We start from the raw sequence: 24,303 nt of genomic DNA on the forward strand, positions 1-24,303 counted from the left end.
GCAGCAGCACACTGATCTTCTCAGTGAAAGCTGTGCAGTGGGGGGGGGGGGGGGGGGGGGGGTGTCAGGACAAGTCTGATCATTGGAGGAGAGCAGGCTGAGTTCCCATCATAGCTAGAGAACTGACCACGCTGTGCTCTCCTGCTTAGTGTGGTCAGTTTTTAGTAGGAAAGCAGAGGGACTGACAGACACACCAGGGATTTCACATAAAGGAAGCAAAACAAAGAGAACAGGAGACTTTCTCATACAAGTACATGGTACAGCAGGCACATATCAGGAATAGGAAATGTTGGGGTAACAAACACCTTCCATTCTGGGCCAATTCTGACATCTCTCTCATACACGGAACAATTCGTTTTTTTTTTCTTGGAACCCACAAATATTATATATTTTATAATCAGAGACCTTGGAGATTAAAAATGGTGGGTGTTGCAGTTTTTTATGTCACAAGATATTTGCATAGTGGATTATCAATTATCAAACTTTTTAGGAAAAAAATACACTGAGTTTTAGTACATAGAAATGCAGTCTAATACTCAGTTGTTTGGTAAAAAAAAAAAAAAAAATGTTCCGCCGAGTATATAGACACCTAACACGCCATGCTTTAAATTGTGTATGCCCGTGGAACAGCGCTAAACTATATTACCTAAAAATTTTCATAGGAGACACTTTAAAAGCCTTGACAGGTTACCAATTCAGAGTTACACATATGGGGCGCTGTCGCGCATGCGCACTCCAGCGGAAGCCAAATGTGATGGGTCGCCATATGTGACAAAACAGGGGCCGTGCAGTGGCACAATCTGTGACCTGCTGTGTCCACCAGACACAGCGGAAGACAGATCGCTATACCGGGCCGGCCCTGGTACCATGTGATGGCTGTGACCAATCACAGTGACATTGTTGCCAACCATCAGTATTTATACTGGCAGCCAGTAAAAAACAGGCACTTTTCTACTGCCAGTAAATGCCAGTGACAGGAAGAAGTTGCCAGTAAAAAAATGTCTGACGGTTGGCTTGATACTGCACATGTACAATTCTGGTCTGGAGCCGGCCGAGACTATTGAAGTGCCTGCTACAGTGTGTTCGGGCAGCACCGGCAGGGGCGGGTCTACCACAGGTGTGCCTGAGCATGTCGTGTGATGGTGCAAGGGAGCTGAGCAGAGCGGCCGGAGCCTCGTGTGCAGGTCTGTGGGACAGGAGTGGGGCTGTCAGTGCTGTTTGGACTGAAGGGACCACCTGGTGTGGAGAGAGACTGTGATTCAGGAGGAGACGCGTCGTGTCGGTGAGGTGTCATCATCATCTGTGCTGCTGCACACTGCTGTCAATGTCATTGTGAGAGTCAGTTTCATGTGTGTGCGTGCCTCCTCATTCTTATTTCTTGCCCCGTGAGCTACTTACTATATCAAAAATAAGATAGAAATATATTTTTTTTAACTTAATATCTACTTTTGGAAAATTCCAGTAAAAACTTGGCTGTGCCAGTAAATTTTGGATGTTGTGTCAGTAAATTTCAATCTGGTAGGTTGGCAGCACTGCACAGTGATCACATGTCAAATGTACACAATGGCTTATAGTCATAGCCAATCATTGTGTACTGTTGTGATCTCTGTGATTGGTCCCTGTGATCACATGGTACAGACAGGGCTAATCACAGCACACCTGTACCATGTGATAGCCAATCACAGCTATTGCAATAATACATAATGACACATGAATTGATGCCATTCATAAAAAATAAGCGAGTACACCCCTGACATCTTGTAAATATTTTATTATCTTTTCATGTGACAACACTGAAGAAATGACACATTGCTACAATGTAAAGTAGTGAGTGTACAGCTTGTATAACAGTGTAAATTTGCTGTCCCCTCAAAATAACTCAACACACAGCCATTAATGTCTAAACCGCTGGCAACAAAAGTGAGTACACCCCTGAAAATTGTGAAAAAGTGAAAATGTCCAAATTGGTCCCAAAGTGTCAATATTTTGTGTGGCCACCATTATTTTCCAGCACTGCCTTAACCCTCTTGGGCATGGAGTTCACCAGAGCTTCACAGGTTGCCACTGGAGTTCTCTTCCCCTCCTCCATGACGACATCACAGAGCTGGTGGATGTTGGAGACCTTGCACTCCTCCACCTTCCGTTTGAGGATGCCCCACAGATGCTCAATAGGGTTTAGGTCTGGAGACATGCTTGGCCAGTCCATCACCTTTACCCTCAGCTTCTTTAGCAAGGCAGTGGTCGTCATGGAGGTGTGTTTGGGGTCGTTATCATGTTGGAATACTGCCCTGCGGCCCAGTCTCTGAAGGGAGGGGATCATGCTCGACTTCAGTATGTGACAGTACATTTTGGCATTCATGGTTCCCTCATGAACTGTAGCTCCCCAGTGCTGGCAGCACTCATGCAGCCCCAGACCATGACACTCCCACCACCATGCTTGACTGTAGGCAAAAAAACACTTGTCTTTGTACTCCTCACCTGGTACCCGCCACACAAGCTTGACACCATCTGAACCAAGTAAGTTTATTTTGGTCTCATCCCCAAAAATGGGGATATTTATTACAGCAAAAAGTACAAAATATTGTTTTTTTTTTTCAAAATTGTCGCTCTTTTTTTGTTTATAGCGCAAAAAATAAAAACCGCAGAGGTGATCAAATACCACCAAAAGAAAGCTCTATTTGTGGGGAAAAAAGGACGTCAATTTTGTTTGGGTGCAACGTCGCACGACCGCGCAATTGTCAATTAAAGTGACGCAGTGCCGAATCGCAAAAAATGGCCTGGTCATTCAGCAGCCAAATCTTCCAGGGCTGAAGTGGTTAACCACTTGTTTACTGGGCACTTAAACCCCCCTCCAGACCAATTTTCAGCTTTCAGCGCTGTCGCACTTTGAATGACCATTGCGCGGTCATACAACACTGTACCCAAATTAAATTTTTATCATTTTTTCCCACAAATAGAGGTTTCTTTTGGTGGCATTCGATCACCTCTGCGGTTTTTATTTTTTGTTAAAAAAATTTAAAAAGACTGAATTTAAAAAAATATATATATTTTTTTTATATTTTGTTATAAAATGTTGCAAACGGGTAATTTTTCTCCTTCATTGATGTACGCTGATGAGGCTGCACTGATGGTCACCAATAGGCTGCACTGATAGGCACCGATGGGCTGCACTGATGGGCACCGATAGGGCGCACTGGTGGGCACTGAGAGGTGACACTGAGAGGTGGCACTGAAGGGCATTGATAGGTGGCATTGGTGGGCACTGAGAAGTGGCACTGATAGGTGGCACTGATAACTGGCAGTGATGGGCACTGATAGGTTACACTGAAAGGCAGCACTGCTAGGTGGCACTGATTGGCACCACTGGTGGGCATTGATAGGTGGCACTTGTGGGAATTGACAGGTGGCACTGGCAGGTGGCACTGGCAAGCACAGAGGAGGAGGCAGATGTGCCTCCTTCCTCTTCGGGACCGATGTCCCTTGAACATAAGCCGGTGATCAGCTTTTTTTTTCTCCTCACACTGTCAGCGTGAGGAGATAAAAAAAAACAATTACCGAGCTTTTGTTTACACACGTGATCAGATGTCATTGGCTGACAGCTGATTACGTGGTAAGGGGCCGCGATCGGCCCCTTACTCGGATCGGTGATCACCCGAGTCTCGGTTAATCACGCCGCGCGTGCCCTGCAGGGGGAGCGCTGGGAGCGCGCAAAGGGGAGGACGTCCTATGATGGCCTCCCGGAAATTCAGGTCCACGCTGGGGCCATCATTCGGCTACAGCACGGACCTCAAGTGGTTAAAGTATAACTAAAGGCAAAACTTTTGTTTTTTGTTTTTTGTTTTTTTTTTAGATAGAGGGCAGAGAGATTAGAACACCTGTCAATTTTGATTGCTGTCTCTGCCCCCATTATGGAGATTCTCCCTCTGTTTGTCCTGTTTACCATTATCATTGAAAAGGAAAAAAAAAAGGAGATCCCACATTTTTGGATTGTCCCCTGAAAAGTAATAGAGGGGGAAATCTTCCAATGGGGCATGAGTTCTGGTGACCTGGGGGTCCCCAAGGGATTCCCCTCATTTTCTGGTATTTCCTCTCACTTCCTTTTTTGGCTATGGGACAGGAAGTGAAGGGAAGTCTCCCTGCATTGGGACACAAATGGTGAAAAAAAAAAAAAAAAAAAATCTGACAGGGGTTATCATAGTTGCCAACATTGTAAAAAAAAAAAAAATAAAAATGTGGAACACTTTTGTGGCTGTAGGCGGAGCCGTACCATAATTAGGGGGCGTGGCATTCGTTGTAGGCGTGGCTTAGGAAAAATATACAAGTGCGCCGTGGCGAAAAATGGGCGTGGTTTACGTGACATGGTGGGCGTGACTCAAGAGGGTGTGGTTAGAGTCTGAGATGAATGATGGAGAGGGAAAGGGGGAGAGGGGGAGAGGGGGAGATGGGGAGAGGGGGAAAGGGGGAGAGGGAAATGACGCAACAGCAGCCCCAGATCCTACACAATAAAAATATGTGTATTCTAGAAAGTTTAACAATCATCAGATAAAGTTACTCCAAACACCTGGTGTTAGCACTTCAATCATCCCGGCACCATGGTTGTTATGGTGTCAGGATGATTAAAGAGCCCCCACCTCACACCAGGAGTCCCCGGCGGAGCCCCCCCCCTCACACCAGGAGTCCCCGGTGGAGCCCCCCCCTCACACCAGAAGTCCCCGGCGGAGCCCCCCCTCACACCAGGAGTCCCCGGCGGAGCTCCCCCTCGCATCAGGAGTCCCCGGCGGAGCCCCCCTCGCATCAGGAGTCCCCGGCGGAGCTCCACCTCGCATCAGGAGTCCCCGGCGAAGCCCCCCCTCGCATCAGGAGTCCCCGGCGGAGCTCCCCCTCACATCAGGAGTCCCCGGCGGAGCCCCCCCTCGCATCAGGAGTCCCCGGCGGAGCTCCCCCCTCGCATCAGGTGTCCCCAGTGGAGCCCCCCTTACGATTCCCAGAGCTTTTCTTCCAATAATAATAATCCAAAAAGTGACTAAAAAAAACAAACGAAACTCCATATTAAAGTGGTGTTCTGGCCAAAATTATACTTTTTAAATAAAAATACCTCTATAATACACAAGCTTAATGTATTCTAGTAAAGTTAGTCTGTAAACTAAGGTCTGTTTTGTTAGTTTATAGCAGTAGTTTGTTATTTTATAAACTTACAGCAGGCCGTGGCCATCTTAAGTGTGGGCATCTGAAGCCAGACTGTATTTCTTCCTGGATCTCATCCTCGCAGATCTCGCACATGCTCAGTGCAGCACAAGCAGTTTAATAGGTTTCAGGTCAGGTTTCCATAGCAACTGCAGTGTCAGAGGAAGTTGCCGCCCCTTCCCAGAAGGCATTGCAAACAGGAAATGATGCGATGGGCCACGGCCAGGGAGGAGGAAGTGAAAAATGAATACAGCAGATATACAGTAGGTGCTGAGAAAAAAAAAATAAAAAAATATCCAATTCGTTTACAGTGCACAGTTTAGTGAGGGATGCTGAAGAGTTGTAAAAGTGAGTGGAACTCCACTTTAAGTGTAACTAATGAATTCATAGAACCACTGTGCAAATAGAATATAAAAAAGCAATAAATATGGCACTCTAAAATAAGTAATGGTAGTGCAACTATGTGATCTGTGCAATAATAATATAGAATCAATATATATAAATAATGACAGATAAAAATCCACACAAGTGCAATAAATAATAATTAAGTCCAATTGTATCAAAAAGGTGCTTAGATCAGTGAAGAAACGTGCCCTTGGTAAAAAGGTCCCATAGACGATACAATCAAAATTGATAAAACAGCTCCACGATCCTCCTCAAAATGACTCTCCTAGGGATCTCTCGTCCTAACAGCGCATAGGATTTTCCCTATAGAATCTCCATTCACGTGGTTGTTTTACATTTCTATTATATTCATTTTTTTGAGCGATATTTATTATACTTTTTTGAGCATCACTTAATCATCAGTTTTTTACACCATTTATATTTTAATCTGATTGAGCACCACATTAATTGAATATTTTGTCACCTACATTTACTAGCGCCTGGGTTGTCCCCTATTTGCGCCTGGATTATGCCTACGTTACCTAAATGGGCGCCCGGATTGCGCCTACTTGACCCCTATTAGCGGCTCAGTTGCTGCTGCTCTGCAGCAGCTGATCTAGATAGCTACAGCTTGTGCGCAGGTGTGGTAGAGCAGAGAGCGCCCCTTGAGCTCAGCAGCGTGCGGGTGTGATTCCCAATGCTGCCTATAGATGGCAGTGCTGAGCCGATGACTTCAATGAGAACTCAGCTTCTAGATACAGAGAGCACTGGAAGAACCTTGCCGGACGCCGTGGCGTGCGTGCTTAAGCCGAGCTGCTTGGGAGGTCTGTAACTCACTAGCCTACCCTGTGCTATGTGGATCGCGTGTGCAACAGGGCATATTTTTTAACCTATTTTTTTCCATTCACAATCTTTTATTTATATTTATTTATTATTAATGTCATCGCACACCCATTTTTATTTTTATACACCGTTATTTATTTTTAGATTTACTCATTATTAAGAAAGCGGGGCCCCATTCACAGGGGCCCTGGGGCCCAGGAACCATTCCTAACAAGGAAGAGACCTGGTGTAGTATAAAAGGGGTTTTTAACCGGTTCAGCCCTCGGAAGATTTTACCCCCTTCCTGACCAGAGCACTTTTTACGATTCGGCACTGCGTCTCTTTAACTGACAATTGCGCGGTCGTGCGACGTTGTACCCAAACAAAATTGACGTCCTTTTTTCCCCCACAAATAGAGCTTTCTTTTGGTGGTATTTGATCACCTCTGTGGTTTTTATTTTTTGCGCTATAAACATAAAAATAGAGCGATAATTTTGAGAAAAAAAAAGCAATATTTTTTTACTTTTTGCTATAATAAATATCCCCAAAAATATAAAAAAAACCTTTTTTTTCCTCAGTTTAGACCAATATGAATTCTTCTACGTAATTTTAGTTAAAAAAAATCGCAATAATTGGTTTGCGCAAAATTTATAGCGTCTACAAAACGGGACAGTTTTATGGCACTTTTATTAATAATTTTTTTTTTAATTAGCAATGGCGATCTGCGATTTTTACCGTGACTGCGACATTATGGCGGACAATTTTGACACTATTTTGGGACCATTGTCATGTATACAGCGATCAGTGCTTTAAAAATGCACTGATTACTGTGTAAATGACCCTGGCAGGGAAGGGGTTAACCACTAGGGGGCAGTGAAGGGGTTAAGTGTGTCCTAGGGAGTGATTCTAACTGTTAGGGGGGGGATGGGCTTCAACACACAGGACAGTGATCACTGTTCTCGATGACAGGGAGCAGTGATCTCTGTCATGTCACTAGGCAGAACGGGGAAATGCTTTGTTTACAAAAGTATCTCCCCGTTCTACCTCTCCGTGACACGATTGCGGGCATCCGACCGACATCGAGTCCACGGGACCCGCTGTCACGGAGGACGTGGCACTCGCGCGCCCGCAACACCGCTTCTTAAAGGGGACATACCTGTTTGCCCTTTTGCCCCCAGTGCCATTCTGCTGATGTACATCAGCGTGCGCTGCTCAGCAAGCGATTAAAATAGAAATGGTAAGCAAAACATTTGTGTATAGATATAAAAAATAAAAAAATTATAAATATCTTTGTTGCCTTTTTTATAAGTGATCACATTCCCTCTGTTCTCAGCTGCATAAGAGCTTGGGGAGGAGAAGCAGCAGCACACTGATCTTCTCAGTGAAAAGCTGTGCAGTGGGGGGGGGGGGGGGGGGGGGGTGTCAGACAAGTCTGATCATTGGAGGAGAGCAGGCTGAGTTCCCATCATAGCTAGAGAACTGACCACGCTGTGCTCTCCTGCTTAGTGTGGTCAGTTTTTAGTAGGAAAGCAGAGGGACTGACAGACACACCAGGGATTTCACATAAAGGAAGCAAAACAAAGAGAACAGGAGACTTTCTCATACAAGTACATGGTACAGCAGGCACATATCAGGAATAGGAAATGTTGGGGTAACAAACACCTTCCATTCTGGGCCAATTCTGACATCTCTCTCATACACGGAACAATTTGTTTTTTTTTTCTTGGAACCCACAAATATTATATATTTTATAATCAGAGACCTTGGAGATTAAAAATGGTGGGTGTTGCAGTTTTTTATGTCACAAGATATTTGCATAGTGGATTATCAATTATCAAACTTTTTAGGAAAAAAATACACTGAGTTTTAGTACATAGAAATGCAGTCTAATACTCAGTTGTTTGGTAAAAAAAAAAAAAAAATGTTCCGCCGAGTATATAGACACCTAACACGCCATGCTTTAAAATTGTGTATGCCCGTGGAACAGCGCTAAACTATATTACCTAAAAATTTTCATAGGAGACACTTTAAAAGCCTTGACAGGTTACCAATTCAGAGTTACACATATGGGGCGCTGTCGCGCATGCGCACTCCAGCGGAAGCCAAATGTGATGGGTCGCCATATGTGACAAAACAGGGGCCGTGCAGTGGCACAATCTGTGACCTGCTGTGTCCACCAGACACAGCGGAAGACAGATCGCTATACCGGGCCGGCCCTGGTACCATGTGATGGCTGTGACCAATCACAGTGACATTGTTGCCAACCATCAGTATTTATACTGGCAGCCAGTAAAAAACAGGCACTTTTCTACTGCCAGTAAATGCCAGTGACAGGAAGAAGTTGCCAGTAAAAAAATGTCTGACGGTTGGCTTGATACTGCACATGTACAATTCTGGTCTGGAGCCGGCCGAGACTATTGAAGTGCCTGCTACAGTGTGTTCGGGCAGCACCGGCAGGGGCGGGTCTACCACAGGTGTGCCTGAGCATGTCGTGTGATGGTGCAAGGGAGCTGAGCAGAGCGGCCGGAGCCTCGTGTGCAGGTCTGTGGGACAGGAGTGGGGCTGTCAGTGCTGTTTGGACTGAAGGGACCACCTGGTGTGGAGAGAGACTGTGATTCAGGAGGAGACGCGTCGTGTCGGTGAGGTGTCATCATCATCTGTGCTGCTGCACACTGCTGTCAATGTCATTGTGAGAGTCAGTTTCATGTGTGTGCGTGCCTCCCCATTCTTATTTCTTGCCCCGTGAGCTACTTACTATATCAAAAATAAGATAGAAATATATTTTTTTTAACTTAATATCTACTTTTGGAAAATTCCAGTAAAAACTTGGCTGTGCCAGTAAATTTTGGATGTTGTGTCAGTAAATTCAATCTGGTAGGTTGGCAGCACTGCACAGTGATCACATGTCAAATGTACACAATGGCTTATAGTCATAGCCAATCATTGTGTACTGTTGTGATCTCTGTGATTGGTCCCTGTGATCACATGGTACAGACAGGGCTAATCACAGCACACCTGTACCATGTGATAGCCAATCACAGCTATTGCAATAATACATAATGACACATGAATTGATGCCATTCATAAAAAATAAGCGAGTACACCCCTGACATCTTGTAAATATTTTATTATCTTTTCATGTGACAACACTGAAGAAATGACACATTGCTACAATGTAAAGTAGTGAGTGTACAGCTTGTATAACAGTGTAAATTTGCTGTCCCCTCAAAATAACTCAACACACAGCCATTAATGTCTAAACCGCTGGCAACAAAAGTGAGTACACCCCTGAAAATTGTGAAAAAGTGAAAATGTCCAAATTGGTCCCAAAGTGTCAATATTTTGTGTGGCCACCATTATTTTCCAGCACTGCCTTAACCCTCTTGGCATGGAGTTCACCAGAGCTTCACAGGTTGCCACTGGAGTTCTCTTCCCCTCCTCCATGACGACATCACAGAGCTGGTGGATGTGGAGACCTTGCACTCCTCCACCTTCCGTTTGAGGATGCCCCCACAGATGCTCAATAGGGTTTAGGTCTGGAGACATGCTTGGCCAGTCCATCACCTTTACCCTCAGCTTCTTTAGCAAGGCAGTGGTCGTCATGGAGGTGTGTTTGGGGTCGTTATCATGTTGGAATACTGCCCTGCGGCCCAGTCTCTGAAGGGAGGGGATCATGCTCGACTTCAGTATGTGACAGTACATTTTGGCATTCATGGTTCCCTCAATGAACTGTAGGTCCCCAGTGCTGGCAGCACTCATGCAGCCCCAGACATGACACTCCCACCACCATGCTTGACTGTAGGCAAAAAACACTTGTCTTTGTACTCCTCACCTGGTACCGCCACACAGGCTTGACACCATCTGAACCAAGTAAGTTTATTTTGGTCTCATCCCCAAAAATGGGGATATTTATTACAGCAAAAAGTACAAAATATTGTTTTTTTTTTCAAAATTGTCGCTCTTTTTTTGTTTATAGCGCAAAAAATAAAAACCGCAGAGGTGATCAAATACCACCAAAAGAAAGCTCTATTTGTGGTGGGGAAAAAAGGACGTCAATTTTGTTTGGGTGCAACGTCGCACGACCGCGCAATTGTCAATTAAAGTGACGCAGTGCCGAATCGCAAAAAATGGCCTGGTCATTCAGCAGCCAAATCTTCCAGGGCTGAAGTGGTTAACCACTTGTTTACTGGGCACTTAAACCCCCCTCCAGACCAATTTTCAGCTTTCAGCGCTGTCGCACTTTGAATGACCATTGCGCGGTCATACAACACTGTACCCAAATTAAATTTTTATCATTTTTTCCCACAAATAGAGGTTTCTTTTGGTGGCATTCGATCACCTCTGCGGTTTTTATTTTTTGTTAAAAAAATTTAAAAAGACTGAATTTAAAAAAATATATATATTTTTTTTATATTTTGTTATAAAATGTTGCAAACAGGTAATTTTTCTCCTTCATTGATGTACGCTGATGAGGCTGCACTGATGGTCACCAATAGGCTGCACTGATAGGCACCGATGGGCTGCACTGATGGGCACCGATAGGGCGGCACTGGTGGGCACTGAGAGGTGACACTGAGAGGTGGCACTGAAGGGCATTGATAGGTGGCATTGGTGGGCACTGAGAAGTGGCACTGATAACTGGCAGTGATGGGCACTGATAGGTTACACTGAAAGGCAGCACTGCTAGGTGGCACTGATTGGCACCACTGGTGGGCATTGATAGGTGGCACTTGTGGGAATTGACAGGTGGCACTGGCAGGTGGCACTGGCAAGCACAGAGGAGGAGGCAGATGTGCCTCCTTCCTCTTCGGGACCGATGTCCCTTGAACATAAGCCGGTGATCAGCTTTTTTTTCTCCTCACACTGTCAGCGTGAGGAGATAAAAAAAAACAATTACCGAGCTTTTGTTTACACACGTGATCAGATGTCATTGGCTGACAGCTGATTACGTGGTAAGGGGCCGCGATCGGCCCCTTACTCGGATCGGTGATCACCCGAGTCTCGGTTAATCACGCCGCGCGTGCCCTGCAGGGGGAGCGCTGGGAGCGCGCAAAGGGGAGGACGTCCTATGATGGCCTCCCGGAAATTCAGGTCCACGCTGGGGCCATCATTCGGCTACAGCACGGACCTCAAGTGGTTAAAGTATAACTAAAGGCAAAACTTTTGTTTTTTGTTTTTTTTTTTTTTTTAGATAGAGGGCAGAGAGATTAGAACACCTGTCAATTTTGATTGCTGTCTCTGCCCCCATTATGGAGATTCTCCCTCTGTTTGTCCTGTTTACCATTATCATTGAAAAGGAAAAAAAAAAGGAGATCCCACATTTTTGGATTGTCCCCTGAAAAGTAATAGAGGGGGAAATCTTCCAATGGGGCATGAGTTCTGGTGACCTGGGGGTCCCCAAGGGATTCCCCTCATTTTCTGGTATTTCCTCTCACTTCCTTTTTTGGCTATGGGACAGGAAGTGAAGGGAAGTCTCCCTGCATTGGGACACAAATGGTGAAAAAAAAAAAAAAAAAAATCTGACAGGGGTTATCATAGTTGCCAACATTGTAAAAAAAATAAAAATAAAAATGTGGAACACTTTTGTGGCTGTAGGCGGAGCCGTACCATAATTAGGGGGCGTGGCATTCGTTGTAGGCGTGGCTTAGGAAAAATATACAAGTGCGCCGTGGCGAAAAATGGGCATGGTTTACGTGACATGGTGGGCGTGACTCAAGAGGGTGTGGTTAGAGTCTGAGATGAATGATGGAGAGGGAAAGGGGGAGAGGGGGAGAGGGGGAGATGGGGAGAGGGGGAAAGGGGGAGAGGGAAATGACGCAACAGCAGCCCCAGATCCTACACAATAAAAATATGTGTATTCTAGAAAGTTTAACAATCATCAGATAAAGTTACTCCAAACACCTGGTGTTAGCACTTCAATCATCCCGGCACCATGGTTGTTATGGTGTCAGGATGATTAAAGAGCCCCCACCTCACACCAGGAGTCCCCGGCGTTGCCCCCCTCACACCAGGAGTCCCCGGTGGAGCCCCCCCTCACACCAGAAGTCCCCGGCGGAGCCCCCCCTCACACCAGGAGTCCCCGGCGGAGCTCCCCCTCGCATCAGGAGTCCCCGGCGGAGCCCCCCTCGCATCAGGAGTCCCCGGCGGAGCCCCCCTCGCATCAGGAGTCCCCGGCGGAGCTCCACCTCGCATCAGGAGTCCCCGGCGAAGCCCCCCTCGCATCAGGAGTCCCCGGCGGAGCTCCCCCTCACATCAGGAGTCCCCGGCGGAGCCCCCCCTCGCATCAGGAGTCCCCGGCGGAGCTCCCCCTCGCATCAGGTGTCCCCAGTGGTGTCCCCAGTGGAGCCCCCCTGCCTTCCAGCCGGATGTGCCAGCTTCCCAGCCGGATGTGCCTGCCTTCCAGCCGGATGTGCCAGTTTCCCAGCCGGATGTGCCGGCTTCCCAGCCTGATGTGCCAGCTTCCCAGCCTGATGTGCCAGCTTCCCAGTCTGATGTGCCGGCTTCCCAGTCTGACGTCTTGATGCCTGCCTATCAGTCTGATGTTCCAGCTTCTCAGTCTGATGTGCCAGCTTCCCAGTCTGATGTGCCAGCTTCCCAGCCTGATGTCTCGATGCCTGCCTCCCAGTTTGACGTGCCAGCCTCCCAGTTTGACGTGCCAGCCTCCCAGTTTGATGTGCCAACTTCCCAGTTTGATGTGCCAACCTCCCAGCCTGATGTCTTGAAGCTTGCCTTCCAGCCTGATGTCTTGATGCCTACCTACCAGTCTGATGTGCCAGCTTCCCAGTCTGATGTGCCAGCTTCCCAGTCTGGTGTGCCAGCTTCCCAGCCTGATGTCTCGAAGCTTGCCTTCCAGCCTGATGCCTCGATGCCTGCCTTCCAGTGTGATGTGCCAGTTCCCCAGTCTGTTGTCTAAGTGCCTGCCCTCCAGCCTGATGTCTCAAAGCTTGCTTCCCAGTCTGATGTGCCAGCTTCCCAGTCTGATGTGCCAGCTTCCCAGTCTATTGTCCCAGTGCCTGCCTTCCAGCCTGATGTCTCAGTGCCAGCTTCCCAGACTGACGTGCCAGCTTCCCAGACTGACGTGCCTGCTGCCCAGCTCGAAGTGCCCATGCCTGCTGCCCAGCCTGATGTGCCTGCTGCCCAGCTCGAAGTGCCCATGCCCGCTGCCCAGCCTGATGTGCCTGCTGCCCAGCTCGAAGTGCCCATGCCCGCTGCCCAGCCTGATGTGCCTGCTGCCCAGCTCGAAGTGCCCATGCCCGCTGCCCAGCCTGATGTGCCTGCTGCCCAGCTCGAAGTGCCCATGCCCGCTGCCCAGCCTGATGTGCCTGCTGCCCAGCTCGAAGTGCCCATGCCCGCTGCCCAGCCTGATGTGCCTGCTGCCCAGCTCGAAGTGCCCATGCCCGCTGCCCAGCCTGATGTGCCTGCTGCCCAGCTCGAAGTGCCCATACCCGCTGCCCAGCCTGATGTGCCTGCTGCCCAGCTCGAAGTGCCCGTGCCTGCTGCCCAGCCTGATGTGCCTGCTGCCCAGCCTGATGTGCCTGCTGCCCAGCTCGAAGTGCCCATGCCTGCTGCCCAGCCTGATGTGCCTGCTGCCCAGCTCAAAGTGCCCGTGCCTGCTGCCCAGCCTGATGTGCCTGCTGCCCAGCTCAAAGTGCCCGCTGCCCAGCTTGGTGTATTCCTGCCCGCTGTCATCTCGGATGTGCCCGCTGTCATCTCGGATGTGCCCGCTGTCTTCTCAGAAGTACCCACTGTCCAGTTTGATGTACCCGATGCCCAGCCTGATGTGCCCTCATCTGTTCGGTTGGAGGCCATGAACTTTGGACAATTGCACCTTGTTAGAGCGTCCGGAGGCCGCTCCTTTAGGGGGGGTACTGTCATGAGAGGGTTTACCCGTTGGTGGCGCTATCGGCCTCTTGGATCGCAGTACCAGTGTCCACCAGCGGGTGTCTTCCAACACCTGGGACCTGCAGTAAGAGGTCTCTCCTGCTGGTGGCACTGTTGCATCCTTGGGCCGTAGTACCGGTGTCCACCAGCGAGTGCACTCCGGCAATGTGGAGCAAACAGCACACTCTGCGATCAGCTGTGACATGAGGTCAATTATAGTCAGTCCTATAAATACCCGGCAAGCCCTCATATGCTTGCCTTGGTATCTTTCTTCCTTGCGCCCTTACCTGTTATCCTGTAGACCTGTATCGGACCCTGAACCTGTTCCTGAGCCTGTATCCTATCCCATCCATTATCTCCCTTTCCCAACCTGCCCTTGTTCAGTTGCTGACCTCCTGTGTATGACCTTGGCTTGGCTACGTTTATGTTTTTGGTATATCCCTTGTTCCTGCTTACCTGCTGTGTATGACCCTGGCCTGGCTGACATCTGTGATTCCGGTATTGGCCCTTGCTGTATATATTATCTGTTGTCTGTGGGTTTCTGTCGGTTGGTTGAGCACTATTTGTATTTGGGGTGTTTTGTTTATTTATATTACTTATCTTAAATAAACATTATTCTTATTTCACTTTACATGCGTTTTGGTTTCCTCTTTGCAGTCCACACAATCTGGTCACACCTGTTCGTGACACGTGACTTCTTTGCAACCCTTTGGTTGAAACCACCTCGGGAATTATCTCCACTCCCATGTCTTACAGTTACATAGTAGGTGAGGTTGAAAAAAAAAGACACAAGTCCATCAAGTCCAACCTTCAAAGACAATGAAAGGGCCTGGTTGCTTCCAATTTAGCTTGACAGATGCTTCTAAGCAGGCCACTTTACCAGGCTGTAACACTTTCACACACCGGTCCAAGCACCAGATCTTTCCCACTCCTTCAGCTGGGGCCTTCTGTTTATGTACCAGGCACTGGCAGGCTTTTCTCAGCATGGGGTGCACACTTTTAATTGAAGTGCCCGGCTCCAGAACAAGAGGTATCAACAGCCTTCTGACAAGGTCAGTATTGGTCCCTATGATGAGAGATCTTTTACTGGCCCCTGGTGGGCGAAGACAGACCACTGCCAGAGTGTAAAAGTCTCGGCTTTCCCAGCCATGGAGGGATCGAAGGTCAGCTTGACTGGTAGATAGCCATCATAGGGGAAGTTCTGAGTCACAATGCCCCATATCTCCAGCTCTTCCAGCTTCTGCAATGGTAGGTGCTTGAAGTCTCTGTAAAGCAGTGGCGGAATTATAGGGGTCGCTGAGGTTGCCATGGCGACCAGGCCCCTTGCTGCAGGGGGCCCTTGAGGGCCCCCTGTATACAGTACTTTGATAGCTCCCCGATCCTAAGCCGAACTGTATTCGGCACTGTGAAGGGAGCTGATCACACTGATTACAAAGTGAAAGCAGTGTGTGCTGTGCTCTTTGTCTCCCCCTACAGTGCAGTACCCGGCAGGAAGAGCTAAGGTAAAGGTCTGCCGTTTTTTATCTACTGTATGTGTGTTTATGTGTATGTATGTATGTGTGTGTGTATGTGCGTGTGTGTGAGGATGTATGTATATGTGTGTGAGCATGTATGTATATGTATGTGTGTGAGCATGTATGTATATATGTGTGTGTGAGCATGTATGTATATATGTGTGTGTGATCATGTATGTATATGTGTGTGTGTGATCATGTATGTATATGTGTGTGTGAGCATGTATGTATATGTGTGTGTGAGCATGTATGTATATGTGTGTGTGTGAGCATGTATGTATATGTGCATGTGTGTGTGCATGTATGTGTATGTGTTCAGTGGTGGTGTGTCCATATGGGCGCCGCCCCCTCTCTCCAGGCACCCCTCTATAACAAATAGATAGATTCATGCATAGCGTGAATCTATCTATGGCCGTCACTGCCCCCCTATTCAGACACCTGGCCCCTTTTTGGATGCCGGGCGCCTGAATTACACCGGCGGGGGTGTTTTTAAAGCACTAATAGGCTTCAAAATAGGTGAACTGCGAGTGCCATGCTTGGCGCTCACAGTCCACCCAGGTGTGTTAGAAAAGTGAATAAATATTCGCTTTCCTAAGAGCCCATTTACACAGGGACGACTTGTCAGGCGACCTAGTCGCCTGACAAGTCGCCTCCCGTTCTGTGCTATGGAACCGTTCAAGTCGCTCCGACTTAGAAAAAGGTTCCTGTACGACTTCGGGGGCGACTTGCATAGACTTCTATACAGAAGTCGTTTTGCAAGTCGCCCGGGCAGTCATTTGCAGGTCGCCTCGCTGAGGCGACCTGCAAGTCGTGTTGCCCCTGTGTGAATGGGGTCTAACACTGAACCACCTCTCCACCAATCAGGTGCTTGGGTCTGTTACCCGTCACCTGATTGGCTGAAACGACAGGCGCGGCTATTGGATGCCTATCAGGAGGAGAGGATGGGAGGAGACGCATGGAGGACCCCGCTCGTCGACGTCACCCGCTGCCCCACCGAGACAGGGTAAGTGCCAGGCAGACTGCGAGCGGGCAGGGGGGTCACAGTGGCAGCATTTGATGGCACAGTGGCTGCGTTTCAGGGCACAGTGGCTGCGTTTGATGGGCACCGTGGCTGCGTTTTATAGGCACAGTGGTGGCAATTGATGGGCACAGTGGCTGCGTTTGATGGGCAGAGTGACTGCGTTTGAGGGCACAGGGGTGACAATTGATGGGCACAGTGGCTGCGTTTGATGGGCAGAGTGACTGCGTTTGAGGGCACAGGGGTGACAATTGATGGGCACAGTGGCTGCGTTTGATGGGCACAGTGACTGCATTTGAGGGCACAGGGATGGCAATTGATGGGCACAGTGACTGCTTTTGAGGGCACAGTGGTGGCGATTGATGGGCACAGTGGTGGCGATTGATGTGCACAGTGGTGGCAATTAATGTGCACAGTGGCTGCGTTTGATGAGCACAGTGAGGCTGCAATTGATGCGTTTTTTTTTTAAAGAATTTTTCAGTTTGCTTGCACCCCCCAAAAAATTTTGAGCACTATCTGCCACTGGTTTATGTGTGTGTGCATGTGTGCATTTATATATGTGTGTGTGTGTGTGTATGTATGTGTGTTTACATGTATATATGCACATTTTATGTATGCGCTTTTAATCCAGACCCCTTATATGTGTCCCATTAGAACCGATTTTTTTTTTTTTTTTTTGCTTGTTCATAGTACCAGCAAAAAAAAATGCTGTTCCTCTGAAAAGTGATCCATGCTCAGATCGCTTTTCAGAGGCATTTGACAGCTGGTAAAGAGGCAATATGTTTCCTCCTGACCGCCTGTTTTAACCCCTTAAATGCATCATCATTATGCTGCAACTGCATGGAATGCACACAGTTGCAGGGTGGTTGCAGTGCAGCCACTTCAAGGGTGCCCTGACTTGAAAAAGATTGAGAAACACCGACATAGAGGAACCCATCTCTCCATTTTCCTCCTGCAGCTCCTGAATGCCTGTGGGGTGGAGAGGAGGAGAAGGGGGGGGGGAGAATCGATTCCTTTACATGCAGCCACTCACTTGCGACCGGGCCCTGGTGTTCCGCCATCGGGCTCGGAGAAAAGAGCCCTGTCCGGGAGTCAGGGGGGCCCTTCATGGTTTCTTGCATCGGGGCCCTGAAGATTCTAGTTACGCCTCTGCTGTAAAGAAGGGTCACTTAAGCTCCAATATCCAGAAGGGCCTTGGTGTAGCCTCCCTTTACTTGGATGGGAACAACAGGCGAAGGTCCCACCAGCTTGTCAGGGAGCATGGAGGAAGTGGTGGCCCTGGCCTGCTCGGTGGTTTGTATCTGCGCTCCTCTCTTGCGGAGATTCTTATCGGGCTTAAGTCTAAGTTCTGGGAGTCTGGTGTGCATTGACTCTCCGATGCCTGGCAGCAAAGGAAAATGGGACACTGGGTTGCTTGGAGGCAACAATGGGGGGCCCTCTGCAAGTGTTTGGACTTCCGCTGCTGTCTCTTTGCGTCATTGGTTTTGGAGCCAGCTACCGTAGATGGGCTCCCGGTTAGCTCCTTCACCAGGGCCCTCCGAAGTTTCCCTCTGGCTTCTGGCACTGTGCTTCAGGCTTTGCTGGGCTTGGACACACCTGTCATTTAATATCCCACATAGTTTCAGCATACCTCGGTATGCTCAATGGCGCTCCTCACTGGTACACGTGAAAATGCTCATTATCAGCTCCGATATAGACACTAGTATGGATATACTGCCCAATGACACTCTCACTGATCACGCTCCCTGTAATCGGGAGCGGTGATCAGTGATGTGTCACACACAGCCCCCCCCCACAGTTAGAATCACTCCCTAGGACACACTTAACCCCTACAGCGCCACCTAGTGGTTAACCCCTTCACTGCCAGTGACATTTTTTACAGTAATCAGTGCAATTTTTCAGCATTGATGATCAATGTATTAATGCCAATGGTCCCAAAAATGTGTCAAAATTGTCCGATGTGTCCTCCATGTGTCGCAGTCACGATAAAAAAAAAAAAAAAATCGCTGATCGCCACCATTACTAGTAAAAAAAAAAATTATTAATAAAAATGCCATAAAACTATCCCCTATTTTGTAGACGCTATAAATTTTGCGCAAACCAAACAATAAACGCTTATTGCGATTTTTTTTTAACAGAAATATGTAGAAGAATACGTATCGGCCTAAACTGAGGAAAAAAAATGTTTTTTATATATTTTTTGGGGATATGTATTATAGCAAAAAGTAAAAAATAATGCGTTTTTTCTAAATTGTCGCTATTTTTTTGTTTATAGCGCAAAAAATAAAAACCGCAGAGGTGATCAAATACCACCAAAAGAAAGCTCTATTTGTGGGAAAAAAAAAGGACGTCAATTTTGTTTGGGAGCCACGTCGCACGACCGCGCAATTGTCAGTTAAAGTGACGCAGTGCCGAATCACAAAAAGTGCTCTGGTCTTTTGCCAGCCAAATGGTCCGGGGCTTAAGTGGTTAATCACTTAATAAGTCTCTAATTGTGTGAGATCTAATCTCATCCTTATGTACCACCACCTAATATCTCTATTTTTATGTGGAATATCTCTGAAATTATGTGAGATCTAACGTTAAAACCACTTGATCTTAACGAATATCTATTAGCCTGAATGATTTTTGGCCAGTAAATTTGATAAGGGAGGGGCACCCCACCCCTCATTAATCACTTAAGTCTCTTTTTATGTGAGATCTAACGTTAAAACCACTTGATCTTACCGGATCCAAATAGCTTCCAAAATAGCTAACTGTTTGGTCAATTTTTTGATAAGGGGGGGCTGATGATGGGTTAGCCCCCTCAGCAAATAACTGTTAATATTGCTTCTTCTGTGTGGGATCTTACGCAAACAATGGATGATCTAACCTGATCTAACAAAGATCTAACAAACTGCATAAGATTTTTTCAAAAAATTTGATATGGGGGGCTAACCCGGCAGAGGTAAGTCGCTCTCCTTCTGGAAGGTGAACCTCCACCCCAATCTCAAGTCTTTTGCAGACTCTTAACAGGGTTTAATTTAAGATTGCCCTGTATTTGGCTCCATTCATCTAGCCATCAACTATGACAAGCTTCCTTGTCCCTGCTGAAGAAAAGCATCCCCACCACATGATGCTGCCACCAACATGTTTCACGATGGGCATGGTATGTTCAGGGTGATGTGCAGTGTTAGTTTTCCCCCACACATAGCATTTTGCTTTTAGGCCAAAAAGTTGAATTTTGGTCTCATCTGACCAGAGCACCTTCTTTCAAATGTTTGCTGTGTCCCCCACATGGCTTCGCAAACTGCATTGCAAACTGCAAACAGGACTTCTTAAGGCTTTCTTTCAACAATGGTTTTCTTCTTGCCACTCTTCCATAAAGGCCAGATTTGTGGAGTGCACGACTATTGCCCCGTACACACAGTCGGATTTTCCGATGGAAAATGTCCGATCGGAGCGTGTTGTCGGAAATTCCGACCGTGTGTGGGCTCCATCGGACATTTTCCATCGGATTTTCCGACACACAAAGTTTGAGAGCGGGAGATAAAATTTTCCGAAAACAAAATCCGATCGTGTCAATTCCAACCGTGTGTGGCCTGTTCCGACGCACAAAGTGCCACGCATGCTCAGAAGAAATTCCGACACGGAACAGGTCGGTCAGGTAAAATGAGCGTTCGCAATGGATACAGCACTTTCGTCACGCTGCAATGTTAAAAATGGTTTAATACAGCGCACTCTCTTCTTCTTCTTTATAATGGGACAAGAATTAAGTAGTTTTGCTGCTCATATTCACACACACTTCTCACAAACTAATTTCTTTACTATTTTTCGGGATTCCCTCAATATATTTTGATATATTTTGATTTGTCACATCTGACATAATTATTATTTTTTTTTTTTTTTTTTTTTTGGTTTTTAAGGCCGATTAATTTGTTTAGGGTTTGTATTTTTTTCAAGGCGTATTTTTGGTTTTTGGGATTTTTATTTGTACTCGTGAAAATTTTTGTGTGTGTTTTTTGGGTCAAGTTACCACAACACCATTAATATGTTGTTCTATTTAATCTGTAGGAGATTGGTGTTGTTGTCCCTTGTTAATTTCACATTTTATGTTAGAAATGTACCTGAATCATCACCAACAAACTGTCCTTTTTGGATGAAAACACACAGGAGAGTATAATTTCCCAAATAAACAACTTTTATTAAGGGGTCACAACTAAACAAAGAGGGAGGCAACGCTGGAGAAACAGCAGAAATGGGTGAAGCCTTGGACCCCCATGGCACACATCAATAATTTTCACGCAAAATTGGTGGCCTGAGGAGTCCTTATCTAAGGGAGGGCAGCCTGGTCCAGAAGTCCCAGAGATCCGGAAAGCAGCAGATGACATACATGTCCCCAGGCTGTGGTCATACAAGAGACTGCAGCTTTTGTCAGACCAGACTGAACCCAGGGCAATCACTCTCTATTCTTCTTTCCACGCTTCCTTCCATGCTGTGGCTGTGGTGGTGGAGTTGTGGCAGCAGGAGGAGGAGGAGGATGGTCCAACTCAATCACGTCAGTCTTGGGTGTTAGTTCCCCACTCACCCCCTTACTTAGGACTTTATAAAGCAGGTCCTCACACAGCTTGCGTTGACCCTCCTGCATGCCCTGCAGTTTTGTGGCAGCCATACAGGCAAAGGACTCTTCAGGAGTGGGTAAGGCTCGGAGGGATGCAGAAGCCTCCTGAATGAGCCTGAGCGCAGAATCCTGCATGGGAGTCATCTTCCTCGCTCTTTTATATGGAAGGCGGAGGGGAGGAACCTGCGATTCGGTCAGGCTGCGACTGGTCCCAGGCTTCTCTTGGCTGACACTTAGCCCCGCCTCCTCCTGGCTGCCACTAATCCCCGCCTCCTCCTGACTGCCACATTCCACAACCTCCTCCTGGCTGAGGTCTTCCTGTGTATGAAAAAGGGACATAGTTTTAGTATTTTATTCATCAATCACACTCAATTTTCACCTTCTGACTGTTGCAACTTGAATGTTCCCAAATATAACAGACTAGCATTCTGAGCCCAGCATTTTTCATTTTTGTCCCAATTATTTTTGCCCACTACTGTCTATTGATATGTAAAAAACTTTCTGCAATCAGCAATTAGTGATCAATACTAACATCTAGTAAACATAATTTATTTATTGACCAGAAATCTGTAGAAGAATGCTATACCTGACTCCAGCTGGGCTCCTCCACTTCTTCCTGGCTGGAAGGCCCAGGTTGGACATCGGAAGCCTCAGCTGGGGTGGAAGGAAGAGTGGAAGGAAGAGTGGAGAGGGATTCACTGACTTCAGTGTGGTCTGACAGAAACCGCAGTCTCTCATAGTACCACAGCCTGGGGACATAAACGTCATCTGCTGCAGCTCCGGACCTCTGGGAATCTGTGACCTTCTTGCGCTCCCTAAGATAAGTGCTCCTCAGGCCACCAATTTTGGTTTTTAAATAGGGGATGGTTGCTGTGGGGACCACCGGCTTCACCAACTCCAGCAGTTTCTCCAGCGCTGCCTGCCTCTTTTGTTTATTATTATAATGAGGATGTCTCACCTGCCACAGACAGGGCAGCTCCCGGTATTTGTCTATGAACGGGGGGAGGAAGTTGTGGTCATTGAAGCCATCCATTTTCTCTGCAAGACACAACACAAGACAAACCCTAAGGTCAGGCCAAACTCTCCTAATCTTGTTAAAATCTAGGCTTCAATTTCGAAGCAGTATAGGCCCAAGTTTAGATCTTACCTTCGTTATCACGATCGGCGCTTTCAATGCTCCTTCCTCCGCTCACAGATCGTACGTAATACGCACGCGTGTTACACTTTATACACGCTGCGCATGCGTGTAACTCCGCCTACCCCTGACGTTCTTTCTAGTCTATTCCCCGCCCCTTTTCGTTCTGCGCAGTGGGGGAAGAGCACATGGTGGATACACAGCAGGATCGTGCTAATTATAGCAACGAGGAGGAGGAGGAGGAGGAAAGCCCGGAGCCGGAAACGTCCTGATCCAGAAGGAGATTTTTACGCCCTACTGTCAGAAACTATTTTGGTTGTGTAGATGGCTTTGTTACTAGAATGAAATGCAAACTTGATTCTGTGTAAGGAGAGGACACTCAGCAGCTGCTTTCACATCTGGACACTGGAGCACTAGTGTGGGACACAAGAACACCATTTTTATTAGGGGGTCACACAGGTGCTCCAGTGTATACTATGGGGGGTCTCCATCTGTGAAGCTTTTACCAAACAGGTAAAGTATTGAAGCTTGACAAAGGACACTGAAAACGCTACATTTTTGCACTTGGCCAAAATAGACAATTGTACCCCACTTCCAAGCAATGTTTCCTATTTATAGTTCTGCCATCAAATCACTGTGTGATAAGTATAGCATTTGTGTTTTACATAGGGGAAAAAAGACTCGGAGGACACCCCTCATCCGAGGAGACCAGAGACCCCCCACCTCTGGAAGAAGGGGAAATTCCCCCAAACCAAGAAGTGCAGGAGGATGAAGAAGACGTGGTGGAACTAGTCACCACAACAGGTGAGTGTCTGCGACCACAGGCTCAGGTAAGAGATGGATGCCGGCATATTTTTGATACCTGTTTTTGTTTGGTTTATCTCTTTTTAGGTGATCGTGATGTTGGGGATCCAGATCCTTTCACATCAGAAAATGCCCAGATCCTGATCGGGGGGAGATCATGGGGTGTAATTTACAATTGGAAAACCTAAAGAAAAACATCAATGATGTTATCCAAAAAAATAAGAACATCATTGATGTTTTGGGGCGAGTTTAAAACCCCTCCCAATCCCTTGGTTTTTTGGTGTGCTCCAATGTTCAAAATGTTTGCAAGATTTGTAGAAAAGCCTAATTTGTAGGATGCACAGTGTGCCAACATGTGCTATCTGCCATCATGGGAGATCAATGGACGCTTTTTGGGGTTGCAACCCCTTCCTCAATAATAAAGTAGCTGAGAGGAAGGGGTTTCTCCCCCAAAACACGTCCCTTGATCCCCCGTGATGGCAGGTCGCACATGTTGACATTGGTAAATTTGTGTGCATCTTCCAAATTTGCCTTTTCCTGGGGTGACTTCACCCCATCTGAACGCAATATCAAACACAGTTCTTAAATACTCATGTCTGATATTGCCTTCAAGTTCTACCAAATGTGAACTTTGTAAGTTCAAGATTTGTGTCTTTCTAGTTGGTTTTACACATGCCTGTTTTATCTTAAATAAATTGACCTTTATCTGGATTATAATGCTACCCCAAAAATTGAAAAACAACAAACATGTGGGTTTGTTAGAAAAACCCTTTCGAAATGCACATGTGATTGTGCAGGTAATAAAGAGATTGTTAAGCAAGAATGTGTGGATTATTGTGTCAATGCTAATAAAACACTTTGTTGGTGATGTAATTGGTGTTTTCTATGAAAATGGGGGTTATTTCTTAAGGGCAAATCCTCTTTGCATTACAAGTGCAGTTTCAGTGCAGTTGCAAGTGCA

The 24,303-nt window shown here is 47.0% G+C and overlaps 1 long non-coding RNA gene across 1 annotated transcript; it reads left to right on the top strand.

Moving 5' to 3' along the window:
* The first annotated feature begins 15,692 nt into the window (after nt 1–15,692).
* On the top strand, nt 15,693–24,166 carry LOC141119182 (uncharacterized). The gene is made up of 3 exons (XR_012238535.1): nt 15,693–15,773; nt 23,208–23,342; nt 23,430–24,166. It is a non-coding gene; the product is annotated as an uncharacterized lncRNA (long non-coding RNA).
* The last annotated feature ends 137 nt before the right edge of the window (nt 24,167–24,303 follow it).

The sequence above is a fragment of the Aquarana catesbeiana genome, linkage group LG01 (assembly GCF_042186555.1).
Source record: "Aquarana catesbeiana isolate 2022-GZ linkage group LG01, ASM4218655v1, whole genome shotgun sequence".
NCBI lineage: Eukaryota > Metazoa > Chordata > Amphibia > Anura > Ranidae > Aquarana > Aquarana catesbeiana.